Source organism: Cheilinus undulatus, linkage group 18 (assembly GCF_018320785.1).
Source record: "Cheilinus undulatus linkage group 18, ASM1832078v1, whole genome shotgun sequence".
NCBI lineage: Eukaryota > Metazoa > Chordata > Actinopteri > Labriformes > Labridae > Cheilinus > Cheilinus undulatus.
The window spans coordinates 18016505-18040578 of NC_054882.1; the positions used below are offsets into that span (position 1 = coordinate 18016505).

The 24074-nt window shown below is 41.2% G+C and overlaps 1 protein-coding gene across 3 annotated transcripts in view; it reads left to right on the top strand.

Annotated features, from left to right (window-relative positions):
* Positions 1–22548: 22548 nt before the first annotated feature.
* Positions 22549–24074, top strand: part of palm1b (paralemmin 1b) — a 44259-nt gene continuing 42733 nt past the window's right edge. The window contains exon 1 of one of the 3 annotated variants that reach the window (XM_041812559.1): positions 22549–23008. The gene's annotated coding sequence lies outside the window, so the exon portion shown is untranslated. Of the gene's footprint in view, positions 23013–24074 lie in introns of all 3 variants that reach the window. The other 2 variants (XM_041812561.1, XM_041812562.1) reach the window with 2 other exon arrangements.

Below are 24074 nucleotides of genomic sequence, written 5' to 3' on the forward strand. Positions count from 1 at the left end.
ATTAAAACGTATGCATGAATGTCCCTCCAGGGCTTCTGTAGTGATGCAATTTTCAAACATGTTTGTTTTGTCCTTCCTCTCTGTTCAATCTAAGGGCCAAACTACAACATTTTCATGGAAAAAAATTAGTGTTTGATCCTAACTTTTTTTTTTTTCTAGGCATTTGGGTTGTAATTTCTCACCAATGAGGTTGTGGCAGGTCCTGAGGCTAGCCCAGTTGAGAACCAGTATTCTAAATCAAAATAGTCAGAAATAACCATACATTTTATGATTAATTTATCAGTAGTTGAACCATGTGAAATAAGCTTTGAATGGACATTTACAAAGTTGAGAGAAACTGCCTCTCATGTATTTATACTGTGTTGTACAAAGCTGTTGAGTGGTATCTATCATTTCATACATCCAATTTTTTTATCAGAAGCTATTCCATCCAATGACAAGTGCTTTATTTACTTTTTATCTTTTTTAATGACAAATAGACTCACAAACACACCGCTGATCATTTTTCACCCATGCATTGAAACATCAGAAGGGAATATGAAGTGATTTTTGTAAAGTCGTGCTGGAAAAGGAGAGGGTGAGATTAAAGGAACAAGTTGTGTTTTTTAGTGCAGCTCCTCAGAGGGGAGCTGGTAGATAATGTTGCTCGTTGGTTTGTGCTGCATGTGTGTGTACGAGCGTGTGTTTTTTTGTTTTTTTGTTTTTAAATCTGTGCTTCAAGTCAAACAGACATGCTGCATTTTTCAGTGCTGGTGATTATCGTTAGATTTTCCCACTTTTTTTGACTGTAAATTTACTTGATATTACCTAATACTATTAATACTCTTATTATTCGGCAGTCCTTTTTGACGGGCTACTGTTTTTTATCTGTGTTGATGTGTAACATTAATAAGATGATTGAATAAAAAATGAAGACTTCTTAACTCAGCGTTCTTCATGTGATTATTGATAAATTCATGAAGTTAAAATAGACACAGGGTCAATGTTGGAGCAGCTTTTACCACCACTCTAATGAAAAGGATCCTCTCCATTGATTCAGGGGTTATGAGGGCTTTATGCTCATTCATGCTGCACACTCACAGACACACACTCAGCCAGACGCACATTTGCAATGCAACATTTGCTCTTTTCCTGCAGGCGAGTGTCAGGTTTCTGTAATGAATTCTGCGAGAGTGTTGGTCAGTCCCAGATGACCTGCAGGGAGTGTGGAGTGTATGCATATGTGTGGGAGAATTAAATTGATTTTTTTTGTGTTTGACAAAGATGAGGCTGTATTTTCCCAAATTTTATTCTTTTGGAGGGAGATTTCCTTATTATTTAGCAAATTCCTGACATTGAAATTATTTTCCCACATCTAAATGCTTTAAACGGTTAAAATAGGAAAACCAGCAGCCATAACATAATGATATAACGTCAAGATCTCATGAGCACAACTGTAATTCTCTCTTTAAAGTAAAACAAATTCAATTAAATCTATGAATGTACAACCTCAGTTCCAAAAAAGTTGGGATGGTGTGCACAATACAGATAAAAACGGATTGCAATGATGTTCAAATCTCATAAACTCATGTTTTATTCACAGTAGAACATGAACAACACATGAGGTTTTAAAACAGACATTTTACCATTTCATGAAAGTATTAGTTCATGTTGAATCTGATGGCAGCAGCACATCTCAAAAAAGTTGGGACAGGACCATGTTTACCATTGTTTTTTTTTTTTTGTTTTGTTTTGGAAGAGGAATGTTGTCCCATTCTTGTCTGATGTAGGATTCTAACTGCTCAACAGTCCTAGATCTTCTTTGCTGGATTTTTATCATCAACAAATATTTCCTTTTGGTGAAAGATCTGGACCAGTTCAGGACCCAGACTCAACTACTGTGAAACCATGCTGTTGTGATGGAGCAGGTATGTGGTTTTGCATTGTCTTGCTGAAATATGCACGGCCTTTTCAGACAGATGTTGTCTTGATGGGAGGAATTTTTTCTTTAAAACTTCTAATTTTCAGGATTGATAGGACAAAGAATCTGTTTTTTGAAAAGAAGTCAATTTTAAAGGACATTTTGCCCAGGGACAATGGCAGTGTTTCTGACAGCTATAGTTACACATGTCAAAAAAGTAGGGACAGACAACAAATGGCTGGAAAAGTAGGTGGTACTTATAGAAAACAGCTGGAGGAGCATTTTGCAATGAACTTGGTTAAAGAGCATTTTAGAGAGGCAGAGTCTCTCAGAAGGGAAGATGGGCACAGGGTAATCAATCAGGTGAAAAACTGTGTCTAAACATTGTGGACAAATTTTTAAAAAATGTCTGTCAACATAAAATTGCTCAGACGTTGAATATCCCACCATCTACAAAGTCAACATTGGATGCTTGTGATCTTTGCACCTTCAGGTAACACTGCTTTAAAAACAGACAGGATTTTTCTCCTGAAAATCCCTGCATGGGCTCAGGAACACTTCCAGAAATCATTGTCTGTCAATACAATTCACCATGCCATCCACAAATGTCTTCTCTGGACCATTTAAGCTCATTTAAAATAGACGGAGGCAAAATGGAAAACTGTTCCGTGGTCAGATGAATCAAAATTTGACTTGATTTTTTTGAAACCATGCACCTCTTGCCCTGAGGGCTAAAGAGGAAAGGAACCATCCAACCTGCTTATCAGCGCTCCGTTAAAAGGCCTGCATCTCTGATGGTATGGGGTTGCATTAGTGCCTATGACATGGGCAGCTTACACATCTGGAAAGACACTATCAATGCTGAAAAGCAGATAGGTTTTAGAGCAACATATGCTCCCATCCAGAGGAACCACATACCACATCTATCACAACAGCATGGCTTCACAGTGGCCTGCCTGCAGTCCAGACCTTTCAACAATATAAATCATCTGGAGCATCATAAAATCTGGCAAAGAAGACCCAGGACTGCAGCTAGAATCCTACATCAGACAAGAATGGAACAACGATCCTCTCCCAAAACTCTAGCAACTGGTCTCCTCACATCCCAGACATTTACAGACGGTTAAAGAAGAGGGGATGCTACACAGTGGTAAACATGGCCCTGTCCTTACTTATTTGAGATGTGTTTCTACCATCAAATTCATAGTGAATGAACATTTTCATGAAATGATAAAATGTCTCAGTTTAACTGATATGTTGTTTATGTTCCACTGTGAATAAAATATAGGGTTATGAGATTTGCAAATTATTGCATTCTGTTTTTACTGACATTTTACACCCCAACATTTTTTGGAATTAGTGTTGTAAAAATACAATAAGACAAATATTATTTTTTAACATTCTGGCTTTAATCTAAACAAACAAATTCCTGCCCAAAATGCAAAACAAAATCATTTCTGGTGACTGAGCACTGGCCCATTTGTTCATTCTAATAAAGATAATGTGCTGCATTAAGGTGGAGGATTCTGCAGATCAGAGTTGGGATGTGTGTTTATGTGCATTTGTGTATTAAAGGAGTGCGTGGTCCAGGTTATGTGTCCGCTTTAATATCAGTCATATTCGTGCATTTTTCTTTCAGCATGCATGTTTGCCTGTTTGTTTCAGCATGTATGCATATGTGTGTGTGTGTGTGTGTGTGTGTCCGGTGCGTTGGAGCATTGAGCTGTGTGATGAGGCCATGCAGGCGGTGGGGGTGCAGATGGTGTACCGAGGCCTGAGGACAGTCAGCATGTCCATGACTCACACACACCCCCAGCGAGCCAGCATCTCTCCCTCTCTTTCTCTCTATCCGTTTCCCCTTGGTGGCCCAGAAAGCACAACAAGTGTGTGCGTGTACGAGTGTGTAACCATGGGAGGCAGCAGAAAATGCAGACTGAGCTGTCTTAATGCATGTCTATTTTTGTGACTGTGTGCCTTCCTATTTGCCTATATCTGTGTGGGAGTGCGACACTGTCCAGGGGAAGCTGCTGACAGTCACTCCAGGACTGATTTACCACTGCAGAATGGCACAAAAGCCCCTTTGTCCGCAGCTCTACTTTTATCTCTCTCACTTTGTCACAATCATGCTCCTTCTCCCATGAGCCCCCAGTGAACCTTTACACACACGGAGAGGATTTGGAGCTTCGGCGCTTATATCCTGATTTTACCCCGACTCTTGGTTTCTTGAATGAGGGATTAGGATGTTAAAGGGTCACGGGGATCATTGTACTTTCAGCTCGATCAATAACGGGGTCATTTTACACTAAAAATCAAATGTGATCAATTTTTCAGGAGTTTATTGAGTGCAAAGATTGCCTTCAGTTAATGTATATGGAGGAGAATAACCGTCCTTTCCAGTCGTGTCATTACAGCTTTCAGGCATCAGGCATGATGCTGCTATTTCACTTTTCTATTTTGTGACATTTTAGCATCTTAGCACTTAAAACCAATGACTTGTCAGATTTCACGAAGTAGTGGAGGGCCCAAAAGCAGACTCAAACAGAATTAGAGTTGAAAAAAGTTCAAAATATAACCAAACAAAAAAATCACCCTCTTGATATCTAATCAAAGTGAGAGGCTAAATGAAACACTAAAATTGTTTTTGCAATTCTCCACAACATTAGCTGGCTGTAAACTCCAAGAGAACAAAGATGATCAGCCCTCGGCCTGAGTAACTTCTTAATTGAAGATCTTCATCAGGTGTGCTTCATCAGTAAGGTGATTGCAGGCAGGAGTGCAGCCTGCTAGTCAGGCTGGGATTGTGACATCAGATGATCACATCAATGTCTTATTGATTAAAGGTATGAGACTTTATCAACAGATGTCCACTTGATGGTAACTGCACAATAATATCAGCATGATATTGGCACATATGAAAATTTCTGCTGCTATTTACAACCAATATTTTAGCTATAAAAATCTGCCTATATTGGTCTGTTTAAGGGCTGAAATTTTTTTCAGCTAAAATTAATTTGTAAATATCGATGTATTGAATATCAGCAAAAATCTCCTATCATGCATCTCTATAAACTAGATTCTCTGACCAAAACAACCCGCTCCATTTCCACTCCTCCCCAAACCTTGCTTCAGTAACACGACTTATGCTGCGTTCCATTTGTCATCGTGACTCGTATTCTGACTTGTTTTTCCAACCGGAATTGGCAAATAGAACATCTCTCCAAGTCGTATTTACAACTCATGAGCTCAGTATTGCACAGAGCACCCCGACCTTGTCGTCCCAACATGGTGGCACAAAGTATTAAGTTTAGTAAAAACTTTGATTTTAACCTGTTTTTCAGAACCGTTTGCTGTTTTCTCAGTGCATTTTAAGAAACTGTAGACACAGCACTATCCTGTGGTTGCGTGTCGTGCAGTAACAGTCTTTTAATACAGGAAGTACTGCTGTTTAAAAAGTTCATCAGCTAACAACCGACCAATGATGCTTAAAACAATGACAGGCTAACGCAAGAACGGCATACGTCATTTTCCACCTTTTTTTTCTCTATATGTGAAGCGCATGCATGCATAGGCCTACTTACAGACATTATTTAAATGATTCACCCATGTATATACCAATTAATAGTAGTATTGCTCTTAGATTATAGAAGTAAGAACAATGTTAAAAGATGAAGCAACAATCACTGTAATACTAGCATTAGCAAAAATAATAGCAGTGAAGAAAAAGATGTAAAAAATAGATGAAGGTGATAATAGCAATGCAATTTACTTAAATTCACTTTAAGATATGAGATAAATATAGTTGTTATAATAATAATGATAATAATAATAACACGTCTACACTAGTGATGCAACGATTGTAATTTTGAACATCAAAATCATAGTAAGAGAAAAAAATCTAGGTTTCCCAGTTGTCCTGATTATTTTGCATTATATTTTGCAATTATAATTTATAATTTCTGGAATCTATAAAACCACATCCAGCTTCTATCCATCCAGCCATCCTTTTTCTATACCGCCTATCCCATTTGGGTTGCGGGACATCCAGCTTCTACAGAAATGTAAATGTTCTTTGCCCCTGCATATTTAAAAAAGGAACAATTATGATAATTTTAAAAAATAAAGTTAAAATATTATTATATATTATAAAATATTTATCATTGTCTAATATTCAGATTTGTTTAATGATCTGAAGCATTAATGTGTGACAAATGTGCAACAAAAACCCTTTAAAAATGCTTTTTTCACAGGACTGTAGTGTTAAAAATGTCACATGTACCTCAGAATAGAATGAGGAGAGCTGAGGTGAGAACAGAAAGACTTCCATCTACATAGAAATAGAGGCTTAAGGAAAACTTGGAAATTTGTATATTAGAAAACACAAAAAATGTACATTTCATTCAAACACAAACCTAGGAATAAAAGAACCAGAGAAAAACCTACTTCTGCAGAGGTTTCTTCATTTTTTCAGGAGCTGTATAAACGAGGACTACAGGCTGACAGTAGATCCAGCCCTCTAGAGTTATTTTTATTAACTTAAGAAGCAGAAATGTTTAAAGATCCTATGTTTAACAGCCTTCTTGAAGGGGTTTCACCAATTATAAAATGGCAACCAAAGAAATGCCCCAGATTCCCCTGGTGTTATGGTTGTTAAAATCCTCAGCCCTGACTCAAATAGAGAATACATTCAGTCTCCAATGGGCTTATTAGACCATGTTCAAAATCCTGTCATTTATCGAGCCACCAGACTCAGACCTTGTAGTGAGTTTCTTTGGATCCCAAAAGATAACCAGCCTAAATGTGCCAGTCAGCCATGTCCAACACAGCTGGGGGCTAATGCTGACATTTCTACAAGACTGCCTCACTGAGTCAGAAGCTGTATTTCTAAGGTTTGTTTCTACCTAGGGGTCCAAGGCACACTGCTTTTTTAGAAAGCTACATTTTTTTATTTAACCGAAGAAATGTCAACATTAAAATCCAGACTGACTACATGCCAAAGTGGATGCAAATGTAACATAGCATCTGCTGACTTATAATTTGACAGCATTTTGGGTGGACAGAATTCCCTCCATGGGCATGGATGTAGAATCAAGCTGACCTGCTCATTTACCTGCAAGCTATAGAGGGTCAAAAACAACAGCCAAATACACTGTTTCAACCAGGCTGGAAGCACAACACTTTAATAGAGTTGCATACTCCCCTTACATGGGCAATCCTGCAAAACAACAGCTTGATTTTCCACATAGACTGTTTTAGACATGTCTGAACGCTCAGTGGCATCACCCATTGGTTACTGAAGTTGCGTTCTGAGACCAATAATGGTTACTTTATCAGATATGCAATCTCCACCTTATTTCCTATTAGCTGGAAACAGGAAGAGGAGCTAAGAATTTAATATATAGATGCCAAAAATATTTTTCAACTAGGCTCTAAACATGTTGATTCTGCTGTAAAAATGCCCATTTTACTAAGAAGCCAAAAATAAATTCTTCAGCTTTAGCAACCAGCACCAAGCAGAAACTTAAGGAGCTATGCTGGCTACACTCAGAGATTGCTGCTTGGTTTTTAGCCATACCCCAAGACAGCCTGGCTGCACTGCCTCTGTAGGAATGGAAATACATGCTAAAACTTTTAAAGTAAAATCGGGCTAAATCTCCGATTAAGGTTAGGTTAAGGTTTCTCCGCCAACGTCCGTCCACTCTCGCTTGTTGTGACGGGAAATCTGTCTCTTTTAAGATATGTGAATCATTTGGGTCAACTCAGTAATAAGAGCTGGTCATTTTGTTCTCAAATTGCCCTTCATTTGGTAACAGTTTAGCTGTTTAAATATGGATTAAATAAGGACAAAAAAGGGGGAAAGAAAATTTGCACTCAAATAGGAGCGAGCTACAGTGGTTAGCATTTAAGAGCTGTTTCATTGAACAGGCTTGTCATGAGCAGCACATTAGTATTCGGTCTCTTACCCCCCAAGTTTATTTCCTAATAGTATATAGCAGGTTTTTGACAAAACTAGCATGAAAAACTGTTAAAAGGGTGCAGCTCTAGCTTCTTAGCTGAGTACAAGGCTCCTCCAGAGTCTTGTCTCCCTTCTTCTGGATAGACGATGCTAGAACGTCTGCAGGACTGAGTAATTTGTGGTATTGTTTTCACACCAAGTGAGGGGATCATACACAATGCATGTAGAAATTTTCTGATGATAATTGCAGCATACAGGTCCATTTAGAGCTGATAAGCACTAACTTTCCTCAGTTGGCATTCATTCCCAACAGCTGTCCCCAGCTTCCTGCCCCCCATCTGGCTTTCACTTGTCATCTGCAAACAACCTATACTGGTATTAACTTTCTAATCTTATATTGGCTGATAGATCAAGCCGATAATATCATGCATTCCTACACCGTTAAACAATGTAACTCCTCATTTGTTCTTGGTGAATGACTTAACATGATCTCACAGGGAAGCAGTAGAACAAAATGCAGACTGGTTGCAAAAGGTTTTAATCTGCTTTTAGAATAAAATGACAATGCTTCAAAAATATTCCACACGTTTGTCAAGACACAGTCAACACTCAAGCAAGCAAGGGCTGAAATTACACCTGTCCATTAGCTGTCTGCAGATATATGCTAGCTAAAGTTAGCCATGGCTTTTCAATGACCAACCGTTGGCTGCAGTCTTCCAACCTTGCAAAGCTGATGAATTGGCAAGATTCCAAGTCTGTCATCAGGCAAATCCATCTTGTAAAGCTCCAAACAGACCACACCAACCAGCTTCATTTGCGAATGAAGCAGTAGTAACGAACAGGGTTAAGTGGTACTGGAAGTTGGTAGTAATGGCTGCCACTGGTGTAGCGATTAACTTGGATGTAGCTATAGGATTGCAGCAATTTTTATCAGAACTTGACCAGATGTCGTTATTTAAAAAAGAGCAAAGAACTGCACTGAAAGCTTTTCTTGATGGAAAAGATATTCTCACTCTTCTGCCAAGCTGCTTTGGCATGAGTTTGCAAGAGTTACAGAGGGGGGTGTTGTAGTGTGAGTCAGTATATACAATAGCTGGTGGCGATTAGCTCTGATGAAGCCACACTGGAATTTTTATCAAAACTGGACCACACGTTTTTATGAATTAAGTACAAAGAACAGCACTGGAAGCTTTGTCATGATGGAAAAGGTGTTTTTGCTCATCTGCAGTTTTGCTTCAACATGAGTTAATGATAATTAACAGGCATAGATTGGTTGCATTGCAAATCATTAGCAATGTCTACCGTAGGTGTAGCGATTAGCTTGGATGTAGCCATACTATGGCGGCAGCCTCATCAGACTGGGGCACATTTCTTTATCAAAACAAGAGCAAAGAGCCACACTGAAAGTTTTTTTCAGTTATGTTTTTGTACTCCCTACCAGCCTTTGCATGAGTTTTATCCACCAAAAATTTCCACTATTCTCAAACTACATCAGCGCCTTACTGCTGAACTTACATAACATGCTGGAGCTGCGCATGTCTACGACCTTTCTTTGATTCGTCGCTCTGATTGGCCCGTAATGAATCTGACAGACAGAATGTTCGTCCAATCACTTTCCGAGAACTTTGCCCTGCCCAAACACTTTGTATGGGAAGTTTCACAGTTGAATGTGAAATATAGCCATGCAATACATAGTTGAAACAGTATCTGGTGTGTCAGGTCAGCAGTCTTCAACAGTGGCTCCATATACTTGAAAGCCTCTATTCCAAATTGGCTTTGTGGTTGAGCTGGGAAAGGACTGAGGTCATCACTTTGATCTGAACACTGAAAATAACTACATGATTTCATCTTGGCTTTTCCCAGAAGTTTGCAAAGCTGATCTGAAAATCTCTGAGCAGAAAAACCTGACCTTCCAAGCACCAAACCAGATTTATCATGAGATTGGATTTGTGGGACTAGATTGTATAAGAATGTATAAGGATAAGAATTAACGTGTGTGGTGCTGAATAAAAAGTTAAAGGACCACAGAAGTGATTAAGAATCATTCTGACATGAAAAGTACAAAACACTCCTATTTTGTTGCTGACATCTCAAATCTGTCCAAACTGCATGACCAACTATCAGCTAATATTTACATCGGAGAAGCCAGAGAGCTAGCAGAGATGAAAATGTATGAAATTCATCCATGCAAAGTCAATAAAACACGTCTGACAGTCTGTAAATAAGACTTCTTCTGAAAATTCCTCAAAAGTTGACTTTGCATCGACGCAGGGCTTTCATGTGACAGCTTAAGGATACACTCAACAGAGCAGAGAGTTTGAACATCCCTCATCCTCCTTCTCTCTGCTTCTCCAATTATACTTGATGTGTCTGCTCTGCTGTCTCCTCATGCTTTCCTTTGAGAGTTCAGACTTTAAAGACAGATGGAAAGAAGCATACCCTTAAAGCCCCTTACCCCCAAGAAGTACTGTACATTCCCCAAACTAAAACGCAGATTTTCAAGATATATCCATCAGAACAGACCTTAAGATTTGCAATCACACACAGACACGCTCCTGGCTCCTTTTGCCCTCGTGCCATTTGTCTACATGTTTAATCAGGAGAGGGGGAACAGTGCAGCGTGTTCGAGCATGAGTGGGTTGATGTGGTTGTGGCCTTATATGCATGAGTAAGACTTTACAGTACATGACTTCGATCCCCTACAGGCCTGCTAAAGCATAGTAACACACTGACACAGTTATCAGACCGGTATAATTGAGTCTGGGACGACAAGGCAAATGTCTGTAGGAGAACGTTAGTTTATACATGTCTTAATGTATGTGTGACCCTGTTAGGCATCTGTTGTGAGCCCTATAGATTCTACTGTATGTCCGTTCTCTTTCAATGCCCTTTGGAGCTATTAAAATTTTAAAATGTGAGAAAACAATTAAGCTAGCTTCTGTGCATGCTTAGAGAGGAGGAACATTTCATTGTGTCCGGATATTTTGTGGGCAATATTATGAACAAGTATTAATAATTAAATGCATTTCCCAAGAGCACAGTGGCCTCCATAATTTTCAAATGGAAGAAGATCGGCACTACCAGAACTCTTCCAAAAGCTGGTCGCCAGGCCGAATAGGAGGAGAAGGGCCCTATAGAGAGGCAACCAAGAATGCCATGGTCACTCTGACTGAGCTCAAGAGATCCTGTGTGGAAATAAGACGGTAAGCTCCAGAAGGATAACCATCACTTTATCACACAGTGATAAAACACATGAACGTTTGCAAAAAAGGGCACCTGAAGGACTCTCAGATAGTGAGAAACAAGATTATTTGGTCTGAAGGTGCCATGATTGAACAGTTTGGGCTCAATTCTAAATGTTGTGTCTGGAGAAAACCAAGCACCTGCCCAATACCATCCAAACGGTGACACACTGTGGTGGCAGTATCATGCTGTGGGGGTGTTTCTGAGCAGCAGAGACTGGAAGACTGGTGAGGGTTGAGGGAAAGCTGAATGGAGTAAAGTACAGATATCCTCAATGAAAACCTGTTCAGGATCTCAGACTGGGCTGAAGGTTTACCTTCCAACATGACAATGACCCCAAGCACACAGCTGAGACAACACAGGGGTGTCTTAGAGACAACTCTGAGAATGTCCTAGAGCCATGGTTCCCAGGATCCCCTTGGGGGTGGTTAGAAATAGGTTAATTCAAACTACCTAAAATCATGATAAAACCCATATGAATGGTTAAGATTTTTTTGCTAATAACACTTTTGGGTTGGGCTATTGTGTTTGGCTTTAAACAATGAAAACAATTCAAATTTATTTGTATTTTTGACAGCAATATATTACCTTTTTTGTGTGGTTCCTAGGGGGGCAACAGCTCTTCTTAGCTGTGAAGGGGGGCTTAATGGAAAAAAGGCTGTCCACCAATGGCCCCCATTCAACCTGAGCTTGAAAGGATTTGCAAAGAAGAATTGTGGAGACCCCCTAATCCTGCAAAACTTGTTGTGTCATATTCAAAAAACTCGAGGCTGTAATTGGTGCCAAAGTTGCTTCAACTAAGGACCAGGTAAAGGGTCTGAATACTTATGTCGATGTGATCTTTCAGGTTTTTAATTCTTAATAATTGGCAAAAATGTCTAAAATTCTGTTTTCACTTTGTTATGATGGGGTACTGAGTGTAGATTGATGAGAGAATTTTTTTCAACTGTCGCATGAGGCTGCAACAACAAAATTCAAAAAGTGAGGGGGTCTAAATGCTTTCTAAATGCATTGTAGATCATTTATAAACTTTTCTTTCCTGTAGTCCAAGCCTATTTGTTAGGATCACATTATATGATGCATGAATGACATATTTTTATCTGCAGTATGTACCTTAATCACATTAGTAAACTAACTGATTTGTTAAATTCCAACCTTGTTCCAGAGGATCTGGCAGCAGACCTCTATGGTGGGGTTAACTCAACCGTTGGGTGAGAAGTGACGTAACTAGACTGAGGTAGTGAATATTGCATATTTTTTGCTCGCCGTCAGAGGTTATTGTAAGTGGCTGTTTTTCACAAGAGCAGAATTTTATAAATAAAAGCTACCGAGGGGGGTAAATTTAACACACCACAAACTGAGAAAAACCCAAAAAGAGGTAAGGGTTAGGCAACCAAAACCTAAAGGTTAGGGTTAAGGTAAGGTAAGGGGAAGGGGGATAAAATAAGAAATGACACAACAAAAACTAAGGAAAACCCAAAGAGGGTTAGGGTTAGGCAACCAAACCCAAAAGGTAAGGGGGATAAAATCAAAAATAACTCACCACAATAAGGAAAAACTCAACAAGGGTAAGTACGTCACTTCCTGCCCCATGGTCAGGGTCGTCCCATTTTAGAGGTCTGCAACATACAAGCCCAAAACACCACACCATAGAGGTTTGCTGCCAGGTGCAACTCACCTTGTAAGCAATCATCATGACAACTATGGCTGAATGATTTTGAAAAAATGTTATTTTGGCTCACATTGTAAATTGGATATGAACTGTTGAATTATAGGAACCGATCTTTTTATGTCATTCTCAGGTTTAATAAGAAAAACATACAAAAAAAAAGGAAAGTAAGGATTTTTTCAAAGTAATCTAAGAAAAAAGATATAAATACCATAATTGCTCTGCTGCAATAACTGGTATTTTTACAAACATTTCAAGCGAAAGAATTATTGAACCCTCTGTGATTTCAAAATTGCAGTAGGCTTTAATGTGATTTCTTCTAAATTTCAGTTAATTTCCTGACCTTACTATCATTAAAATACAGGCTTCTGAAAGTTGTGACAACTCTATTTTGACTTAAGTATCATGATCAATAAAGTTTCTGGTGTATCCAGATGTGCACATATCCCGACTTTCACCTGAAATGTGTTTCCCAAACATCTGTAATGACAGCTTATGTCACCATGTCCCTCTTATTTCAACCCCACATTTGTTTATGGAAATTTATAAATGTCTCTCCTGCTGGGAAAACCGTCAGACATGTCAGTGTGTTCTATGGAAGCTGTTGGCAGAGGATCACCCCCTCTTTCAGCCGTCTGACCCACTTTCAGTCCTCACACCACCACGCTGAAGATGTCTACAGAGGTGGAATTATGCTGCATTATACACAAAAAACACAAACATTTAGCCAACTGCATCACCGCACATTGCCATGTCAGAATCAGATAGTGCACTTTATCACATCTGCATACACTCATACGCTGTTTATACTGTAATTTGCGAAGAGCTTCTCCTGTGGAAATAATCCATTATGAAACTAAGAAATAGCAGTCTAAATCAGTCGGTCTGGGATTATCAATTTAATGAGTAAATTAGAGCGCTGCTACTCTCATGTCTGTGATCCGTCCTATTTCATATCAGCTACAAGCAGGAGAGAACAGACAAAGAGTGCATCTAAATGTATTTAACTGGGTCTAAGTGTGTCTGCCTATTTCAGAGTGTTTCTGAACATGGTAGTCATCCTTCATCTCGTCACTTTGTCATACGTGGTTAGTGATGATCAGAGACTGAAAATAAGAAGAGGAAAAGAATTGAGGGGTGAAAAAGAATCCTCTGCAGAGAGGCGGAAAGGAAGGACAAAATCCTCGTCTAAATATTTTCTACACTGGTCTTAAAGAACTTGCAAAGGAACAGCTTAAAAAAACACAAGGACAAAAGGGAACATAAAAAGAGGGAGGGAGGACAGGAATAAAGGCAACCAAAAAAGTAGATCAGACAGAAGGAAAAAATACACAGACGGAAGAATAAAGGAATAAATAAAGTGTAATGTGAGGCAGGATGAAAAGAAAGGAGACTTAAAGAGGATTAATGGAGGGAATGAGGGGTCAAGACATAAAGAGGAGAAAATGAATAAAGAGGGACATAGAAAAGGAGTGAACTTACAATCAAATGATTAGCATACAAGGAGAGAATTAAAGGAGGAGGTATGGTGAGGGAGAAAGAGACAGGGAGCTAAAAATAGGAGGAAAAGGAAGTGATGGCGAGGTCAGAAAAGGAGCACCAGGCAGGCCACTTGGGAGCAGTGGCAGGTCTGGGAGCCTTAATGGCATGTCAGTATTCCAGCCACATGTGCCATTTCAATAACCTGACACACCAGATAGACTGTTCCATATATCTGCTGCATAGATACAGTAAATTTCACGGTCATCTGGTGAAGAAACTAGTGGGACTTCACAACATTTCTTCAGGACATTTCTGATCGTGCCACACAGATGCCTGTAGCCTGCATCACTCCCCATTCAGAGTTCCCTGCCTTACTGAACACCAATGTTTAACTGACCTCCTTCAACTGAGCCCAACCAGAAGAGCTGAATGGAAATGTGTCATCCAAGTAACTTTATGGCTGTTCCTTTGTTCTTTTAATGGATGATAACAAGACAAGCTTTAATCAACACAATATGTTTACCGTATGAAAACAATGTGCCAGCTGTTGAAGTGGAAAATTGAGCTGAAATAACTAGCAGTAGTTTAGTTTGTTGCTGTTGTCTCTGTCGAAGCCATCAATCTCAGACAGCAGATACACTGAGGCAGAAGAGCATGTGACCAGCCACCAATCCAGGCAGTATCCCGCTTCTCCTCCAATGACAATTGGGATTGGCTCCAGCCTCCCAGAGAGACAATGAAGATATGATTTCACATAATCTTGCAAATCAGATTGATTGGCCAGGTTCCATGTCTGTCATCAGGCAGATCCATCTGGCAAGCTCCAATCAATTCTGCCAGGTCTGAGAATCGACCTGACCAATCAGCATCATTTGAGGAGAACGAGGTGGTAGCTACTGGTGGGGTTTGGTTGCTCGGATGCAGCTATAGTACTCTCTTGGCCTGCCTCTGTATGAGATTCTGATAGTTATTAGCAGGTTTAGTTGTACTGAATGCTAGTTAGGCAAGTAGCTTGGATGTAGCTTTAGCAACATTTTTTTGTCTAATCTGGACAGCATTTCTTTATTTAAAGAGGAGAAAAGCCTTTCTTGGCAGAGGATGTTTTTGCACTTTTTCAGACTTGCCTCACCATGAGTTTGATCCACCAACAAGCCTTACCAGGCTTACATTGCCTACCAGAGTTTTAAAAGCCCACTACCACATTTTGTCTTGTTACTCTGACTGGCCTGGATGTAATAGACATGACAGACAGAATGTTTGTCCAATCAACTTCTGAGATTTTATTGAAAAGCCCTAAGGGCTTAGTGAATGCATTACATACAATGGGTATGTGAAACGGTCTATTTGGTGTGTCAGGTTAGGTTGCATGAAGATGAGCCAAGAAAATATCAAGAGGGCCCCATGGCACCTCAAGCCACCCCCAGATTCTCCCCTGCAAACAAGGCTCAAGAAAAGAATAGAAGAAAGGGTATTAAATGGGTGTCAAGGCAAGAAATAAGAAGACAAAAAAGGATGTGATGGGGGATGGAAATAAGAGATAAAGGGAGGATAAAGGAGAGATTATACTGTAGACAAGTATTGGGAGGTAAGGAAAGGAAACATAGAGAACACGGTAAGGAAAGGAAACAAGGAAGCAAAAAGATGAATGACAGAATGAATGAGGCCTTGTCAAGCTTAAAGTGTCTCACAGAGTGAAAAACGGTAATAAAAGTGCTGTCAGTCCACCGTGGCCCCCAGTTGAGTTGATGAATGGACCACTGGCTTCACCGGCATACTCGCTGACCTGCATAACAGCAACCGATTAACACACTGTCACATCCGATGCCAACTGGATCCAGCACCAACTCTAGGGAGGTCTCAGGAGTAAGAGAGACAGACCGATAATGAGAAAAAGAGAAGACGAAAATAAGAATGCAGCACCAGCGCCATGAGCCCCACATGATCCTGAGTGTGTGTGGGTGGTTGCATCGACGGGACAGTGACAGTAGGTGTAACTAATGAAGCCGCCACATAATGAGGCCGATGCATCCGTTCACACTCACACATTTCCACTGCATGACCCTCGTTATTCCCCTGTGGGTTTGTGGATCTGTGTGCAGATTCAAAAGGACAGACAGATTAAGAGAGGGAAAAAATGTTTCTTTATTTATGTCTGCTTGATAGTGGCACTATTTCCTGTGGAGGAGGGACGTACAAAGTGGAAATAAGAAAGATGACAGAATGAAAGATGCAAATTCGACATAAAAAAAAGGGTTGGATAGAAACATTATCTCTTCATGTATTTCAGAGAAACAGCTCATTACAAACCAGAGGAAGACAAGAAAAAGGTACAAAATTCTTCTACTCCTACTCATGCACAGCCACAAACACAAAAGTATGACAGAGGAGAATACAAAACCATCTACAGAAGCCCACAGAGAGATAAAATGACATTTAAAAAACATACAGACAGCAGCAGGTAGACAGGAAATACAAAAAAAAAGAGACTAAAGGGAAAACGTGAAATGTTTTTGCATTTTTTTTCTGGCCCAGTGCACCGTAGGTATTCGAGGATGGAGGAAACTCTTTATACTCCTTCTCCCCAAGGCCTCCATCTGCCTTTCAGCTGCCTCACTCCATCTCTCTCCCCCCTCTTCTTCCCTCTTATCCATTCACTTTCCCGACACCCTCCCCTCCCCTGCTGTGGATTAACACCCGCCTCCTCTCAATTCCACTCAGTTATTTTCATTTTGGGTAATTTTTATTCCGGCGATGTTTATTCATGACCGAGGTTCTGAGAGAGAGATAAGAAGCCAAGTGCTGAGCTGGCCCCGAGGGCTGCGAGGGCTCCAAGTCAGCCTCTCTGCAAACACACACAAATGAACACATAAAAAAGGCTCATATTTGTGCACGTTTGCTTACAGGATCACATGAAGATGTGCACACACGCCGCCACAAACATGCATAATATTCGGTTTCACGTCACGTATGGACTGTGATGTTTCGCCGCTATCTTTTTCACATTGAGGCTGGGCCCGCTGCCTCCCTTCACGCTTTCTGTTTGTCAAGGAGAAAAATCTCTTTTTAAAGATGTCAGCACCAAAACATGCCTGACCCTCATCTGTCAGCATAGTTTATCATGATATCATGACAGATACACACAAACTCCACTAAGGAGGCTGTGCTCCTTTTACCAAATCCCCTCCTGCCTGTTCGGTGCTTCTGCATATGCATGTGTGCATATGCCTGCTCACAGATTTACGTCAAAATAGCCAGAAGGAAAGAAAGACATGGAAGATGTGTTGTGCAGGAAGTGAGCGACACACACACACACACACACACCCACACACACACACACACAGAAAATGCAGGGTTTTGTCTCTCATGGTTGGTTCTGTTCTATTGCATTCACCCAAATCTGCTCAGCCACTTTCTGCTTCTGCACCTTTCTCTAAGCTCTGGCGTATACACACCAGTGTGATCCCTGTCTGTGTCTCCATTCTGCACCTTCACTACGACCTACTACAGGCTGAGTCTGACCTCGTTCTTTGCACGAGGGTGCCAGCTAGTGGGATCCCATTCTTGCAACTCCTTAAATAACCTGTCACAATCACACCTTTGGCTTTTTATCTTAAAATAGTTTAATGAGTTCCAGTTTGGGCCTTTTCACCCTTGGTGATACTTTTGGTTCGAATTTTAGCACAGAAATGAGAAAATGCAACCAATATGACATCAGGATTTCGGAAATAAAAGGTTTTTTGTAGAATATAATACCAACAAGTCTGCTTATGTCTGTATCGCTGGCAGTAAGTTGTAGCCAGCTAGTCGCGGATATCCCCATCAGTGATTGCTTTCAAAACCCAGAAGACTCTGATATTTCCTTTACACAACAGAAAACATCCACTGTATACTACATCATCTCTTTTTAAGATAACTTAAAAGGGCAGTGGACTCTTTCAAAATAAATGAGCTGCAGACTAGATTCAATTCAAACCCAGCTTTTATTTTAAGTTCCTCTGGAATAACTTTAATTGTATTTAATTCTACAGTAAATGCCTCCAATATTGTTTTGTGGTTGTTTTTAAGGCCAGTTGTCTGGCTGCTCGTGCTTAATCCAAGTTTCAGTGTAGAATGAGTGTCAGAGCACTGTAGCTTTCTATCTCTCACTTGCTCTCTCAATCACTGGGAAAATAAGGACCTTGAAGATAAAGGTGCCCCACATCCACTGGAATGATTCTTGTGTGGACTATGAAATTTAATAATGGTGGAGCGGTGGATCATGTCGCTTTTATATGTCACAGAGAGTCATCAGTATTAATTTCAGTATGGTCTACAACACTCCTCACCAGAGCTTTCAAAAAAAAATGTGCCAATAGAGGCGCCACATGTGCAAATTTTCCAATTAACACCACAGAGTGGGAGTTTAACTGGCTCTAACTTTGGTGTGCTCTCTGCATGATCAACTAAGAAAGTTGATGGTTCAGAGAGCTAGACAAGTATGGGGTGGCACTTACGTAGGCCCGCTTTTAAGATTCCTAGGAAGAGAGGGCACCAGCGGCCTGGTTGTGTGTCGAGTACATGGTTAAATAAAATTATTTTTGTGCATGACCTGAGTACACACAAAGATAATGCAAATTTGTATAGATACAAATTTGCACATGGCAACGTGAAGTCAGGAATTGCTTGATGCTCTGGTGCAAAAGCTGCCTATTGGACCACAGACAACAAAAAACATTTATGGGCTTCCCCTATATGGGGATGGGAAACAAAAGGCAAGCACTTGTGGAGAAGTAAGTCAAATAATCCTGTCTGACAGGAAGCAGCAGGTGAAGCAGCACCGGCTTCCCCTAAGGCTGCGTTCTTTCTCCTCTGCCCTGTAAACAGCTGTACCTCCAGTCACTAGTCCATCAAGCTCCTCAAGTTCTTAGGCCACACAACCCTCATCGAACATTTCTGGTGGATAAGTCAGCCTACAGCTGGGAGGTAGATATTCCGGTGACCTGGTGCACCTGAACAAACTGGCACTTAATGCTTTAAAGACCCTGTAAAAAGGAAATAAATCTGTATTTAGGTTTGTTGTATGACAGATCACTGTGATATGAACCCCTGGTTCAGATTTCAATCAAATAAAACATCTCTAAGTTTATAAAATTAAGTTTCAAAATCATGAAAAATGAGGCAGGACATCATGAGCCCACATATTGGCCCCGCCCATATGAAACCAAGCCAGGAAAGAGGAGAAAAACTTTCTAACAGTCCAAATCCAGAGTTTAGTGACATGTAGATCTCAGTGTTTTCACATGTCTGCAGCAACTATATTGCAACATTTCTTGTGTGTTAAGACAAAAACTTTGGATTTCACTTTACAGGGTCTTTAACTCATTGAGTGCCAGCCCTTTTATAAAATGGAAAGTGGCTTGTGCCAGCGTTTTTGTCCATTTTGAGTCATCTTTCAAGACCCACAGAATATTTTGTACTATGACTCTGAAAACATCATCTAGCTCAAATGAAAGAAGAAACTCTCTATTTATCTTAAGTTGAATAGAGGCTAGTTTCACCAAAAAGACCACTTTTTTCTAGAAAGCTGAGAAAAATGCATTTTTGTGAAAGAGAGTCTGTCAAGCAAAACAGTGATTGGAATGTTATAATTTTGCCTTCAATGACATAGAAGACATCTGAAAACTGTATTACAAATGTTATTTTATTGTAAAATAAATAACAATGCTTCCAGTCACTGTCATGCCATTCACACTCTGGAACTGGACAGCCTCCACGTGACCCCCCTATACGACCTCGTCCTCTCCCACTTGTGTGTCCCCTGGCACTGCCTGTAAATTATAAAAGTAATATAACATATAATATGTTTTATATATGTAATATATAATCTATAATATAGATTTTTTTGTTTTTACCTCTTTTTCTGCCAACAGAGGGTGTTGTAGAACTGCATGGGGCTTGCTCTTCTCTCAAGTCTGCTTCTGAAATCACAGGAGCACATGAGTGATGCTTTCATTCAATAAATTTGGCTGAATAATCAGTGGGTTCCTAACGTTAACTTACCTCCGTCGCTCTGGGACAGTGAACAAGATCCGCTCTTCTCACTCGGCAGCCATTCCTCAGAGTCTGGGTCGAAAAAGTCCGACTCTGAAGTGTCGTCGCTGTATTCATACAGCTGGCAATCAGCTGCCTTTTTTCTCCGATGAACAGGGAAGACCTCGTCGCATTCTTTAGCCTCTTGGCCGGCTGAGGCAGATGAAAGACCACGCTGATCCCTGGATTCGCTGTTGTTAAGTTCAGTGTCAGTTTCAGTGAGTAAGCGTTTTCTCAGGCAAAAGTTTAGTTTCTTTCAGCGTCTATTTTAGAACTTTTAGCTTCGATTAGCTCCGTAACGATCGCTCTGCTCTTTGACCCCGGGGTCTCCACCTCTGATCTCTGTGGCTTTGATCTACCGTCTCTTCCGTGTTCTGACTATGTATCCCAGAAGCCCCAAAACTACTCACAGGGATTGTGAGAGCGCCCCCTTGTGCCAGCCACCGAAAAAACACTTTGACGTATATATACGTCAATGGCACTCAAGCATTGGCTTTCAAATGACATATTTATACAACATTGGCACTCAATGAGTTAAAGACAGTGGAGATGGTTGTAGACTTCAGGTAGGATGTTGCCGCCCATACCCCTGTCCCCATAACCCTCTGTGACTCCCCAGTTTCCACTGTGGACTCTCATCCACCTCCTGGGGACCCTCATCACCCAGCACCTTAAACAGGAGCTGGACATCAGCTCTTTCATCAAGAAAGCACAACAGAGGATGTTCTTCTTGCAGCAGCTGAAGAAATTCAACCTGAAAGAAAAGATAATGGTGCACCTCTACACCACCATCATCGAGTCCATCCATCGTAACATCATCAGTAACTGTCTGGTATGCTACAGTCACAGCAATGGACAGGAACTGGCTGCAGCATATCTTTCGCTCTGCAGAGAGGGTGACTGGCTGCAACCTACCTTCTCTTGACAACCTGTATGATTCCAGGACACTGAGGCGTGCAGGTAAAATTGGGGCTGACCCCTCTCACCCTGGACATGGACTTTTTGAGTGCAGGTAAAATTGGGGCTGACCCCTCTCACCCTGGACATGGACTTTTTGAGGCCCTCTCCTCTTTAAGAAGGCTGAGGTTCATCAGGACCAAAGCCTCCTGTCACAAGAACAGTTTCTTCTCCTTTGCTGTCAGCCTCATGGACAGTACTCTGGCCCTCTCTCCACAGACTCTAACTGAACCCCAGAACCTGCAGACAAAAACAATGCAGGGTTAATAAGATTTTTATGCATTACATTAACTCTGAAGGAAGTAAAACTGGCACAACCTCACCAACTTCAAAGCTGCACTGAGGATGAAGAAAGTCTTGAAGGAAACAGAAATCTCCAGCAACACTTGTAATTTAGAGAACAACTTTATCAGAGCAGCACATCAGACTTAGTACCTCTTCGGTTTACAACTACACACTATGTGTGTTATACTCATTAAGAAAAAATACACCATAGTATACCTGCACATCTGTGTGGTTTCTCCTTTTGCACCTTTCCAAAATGTTTCTAGCCTCTTGATTTTCTTTAATTCTTCCTTTGTGTCATTTGTTTTGCACCAAACACCAAGTAAAATTCCTTGAATGTTACACCCATGGTCCTCCCATCTACTCCAAAGCCTGATGGCTTCAGCTCAAAATAATAATTTCTATATTCCATGTGTTGTTCCGTACTACAAACCCTCTCTTCTCTCCAGAAGGAAAAATACAGACTACACCTTTGTTCAACCACCAGCAATAAATCTGTAGCTATAGATTTTCTGCCATCAAACCTGATTCCCAATACATATCTGGAACTGGAGCACCATCTGCTGGATGCAGAGCGCAGGTGCAACCTATTTTGATTTATTTGAGGATGCAGATGTTTGGGAGTAATTTGGGTCAGACAACAATAGTCGACACCAAAATAGTCAAAATATGTTCACGCTCCTAAACCACTGTGATTCATTTAATGAGTGTTTGACAGGATTTTTAAAAAATCCAGGACGGATAATCCCACCTCTAAATCCCTGCCTCAGCCTCAGAGCCGGACATCATTTATGTAACAGAATGAAAACACATCTTTGAGAAGTCTTGGCCACTAGATGGAGTACTAGTGCAGAAAAATGAAGCGAAAGAATGGCCCCTTTCTCCTCTGGTAGAACTGGATGTGATCCCAGTTTAAAGCAGCACGTCCACGGCTCCTCTGCAGCGCTGAAGCAGACAGCCTGGTTCCTTGGACGTCATATGATAACGCTGGAGGAGAGCCAGAGGAGGACCTGTATCTCAGTCAGTCACCGCGCGCAGCCAGGGCCCTCTTTATCTCTACCAGGCAGGGAGGCGTATCCGTCCCCCCTCTCTCTCTCGCTCCCACTCCCCTTCACATACCACTCTCTCTCTTACCCAAACTACACTACAACCTGCTTCAGACGACGCCCCATCGCACATGAGAGTCCCGCTGTCGCTCGTCGTTTGCGCTCGAGAGGAAGCCATTTCTCTCCTTTTATTGTCGAGCTGTGCGCTCGTGCTGCCCACGGCATCACCTCGGCGGCAATAACAGAAGAGGTGCCAGCCAAAAGACGAAGAAGAAGGAGGGAGGGAGGGAGAGGAGGAGGAGAGGAAGGGGTGTTCAGAGTATTGCGAATTGACGTGCAGAAATAAACAAGGAGACACCCCTGTTTGGAAGACGTCCGTGGCGGGAAGCGACAGGGATCTGCAAGTGAGTAAGTCGTGATTTACAATGAGCTCGTGCTTGTGTTTTCTTTGATGTGACCTGCTTTTGATGATTATCCAGCGGTGCGTTTTTAAAGCCTCTGTAGCATCCTTAGCGCCGGACAGGAGGCATGACAGAGCGGGAAAGAGGGATGGAGACAGGGGGGAATGGAAAATATAGGCTTTTGAGTAGTGAAAATGTCTCTATAAACACGAAGGTTGCTTTAATATGAGGTAACAACTCAAGCGGCGCAGTGTCCTTAAGGGCGCAAAATCAAAATAACAAGCTGACATCAAAGTCAGGCGCAGGTTCAGAGATGAATTAAAGGCAGAAATAGCTGCATTATTATGTCATGTCAACATCCTGTGTTAAATGCCCGGAGGCCTGCTCTACTGTACTGTACTTTGATGCTATGATACAGCCGAACGGACAGGTGTAACAGGACGACATGTTTAAACGAACGACTTTGATGATCCATCATGTAATATCGATCTGTTTAGTGAGGAGATGTTTTTCTGCTGTGGCGCCAGCCGTGCATGGCCGTCGCAGGCTGGCTGGCTGAGAGATGCTGACAGGCTACAGGCTGGTGGAGGAGAGGAGGAACTGGGTATTCTGTGTGTTGATGTGAGCAGTCTGCTCCAACATGGCGCGCATGAGCTGAAAAAGCCATGGCCATTACATACTCGTGTCTGGAATTCACACTGTGTGAGCAGTGGACCAGGCCAGTGTGGTTTAGGATACCACAGAATGAGTCTGTGCATCCCAGTGAATTTCTGCTCAGGTTGCTAATATTGATGGAGTCTGGCTGCTCTGTGCTGTCAGAATCTCACGTAGGCTCATGTGTACACTCTGTGTCTATTCCTGTCACTGAATAGAACAATGTCACCAGGACCAGCAGATCTTAGTTTCTGGGATTATGTTTGATCACAGCAGGTAGAGACACAACCACACCAAGAGGGTGTTTTTGTTTGGTCTTGCCTCCATTGTACCTTGTGAACCAACAAAACTGTTGAGGACAGCAAGGCCACCAAGTTCCCCATGGTGCCTGTAAACACATCACGTCCGGTGTATC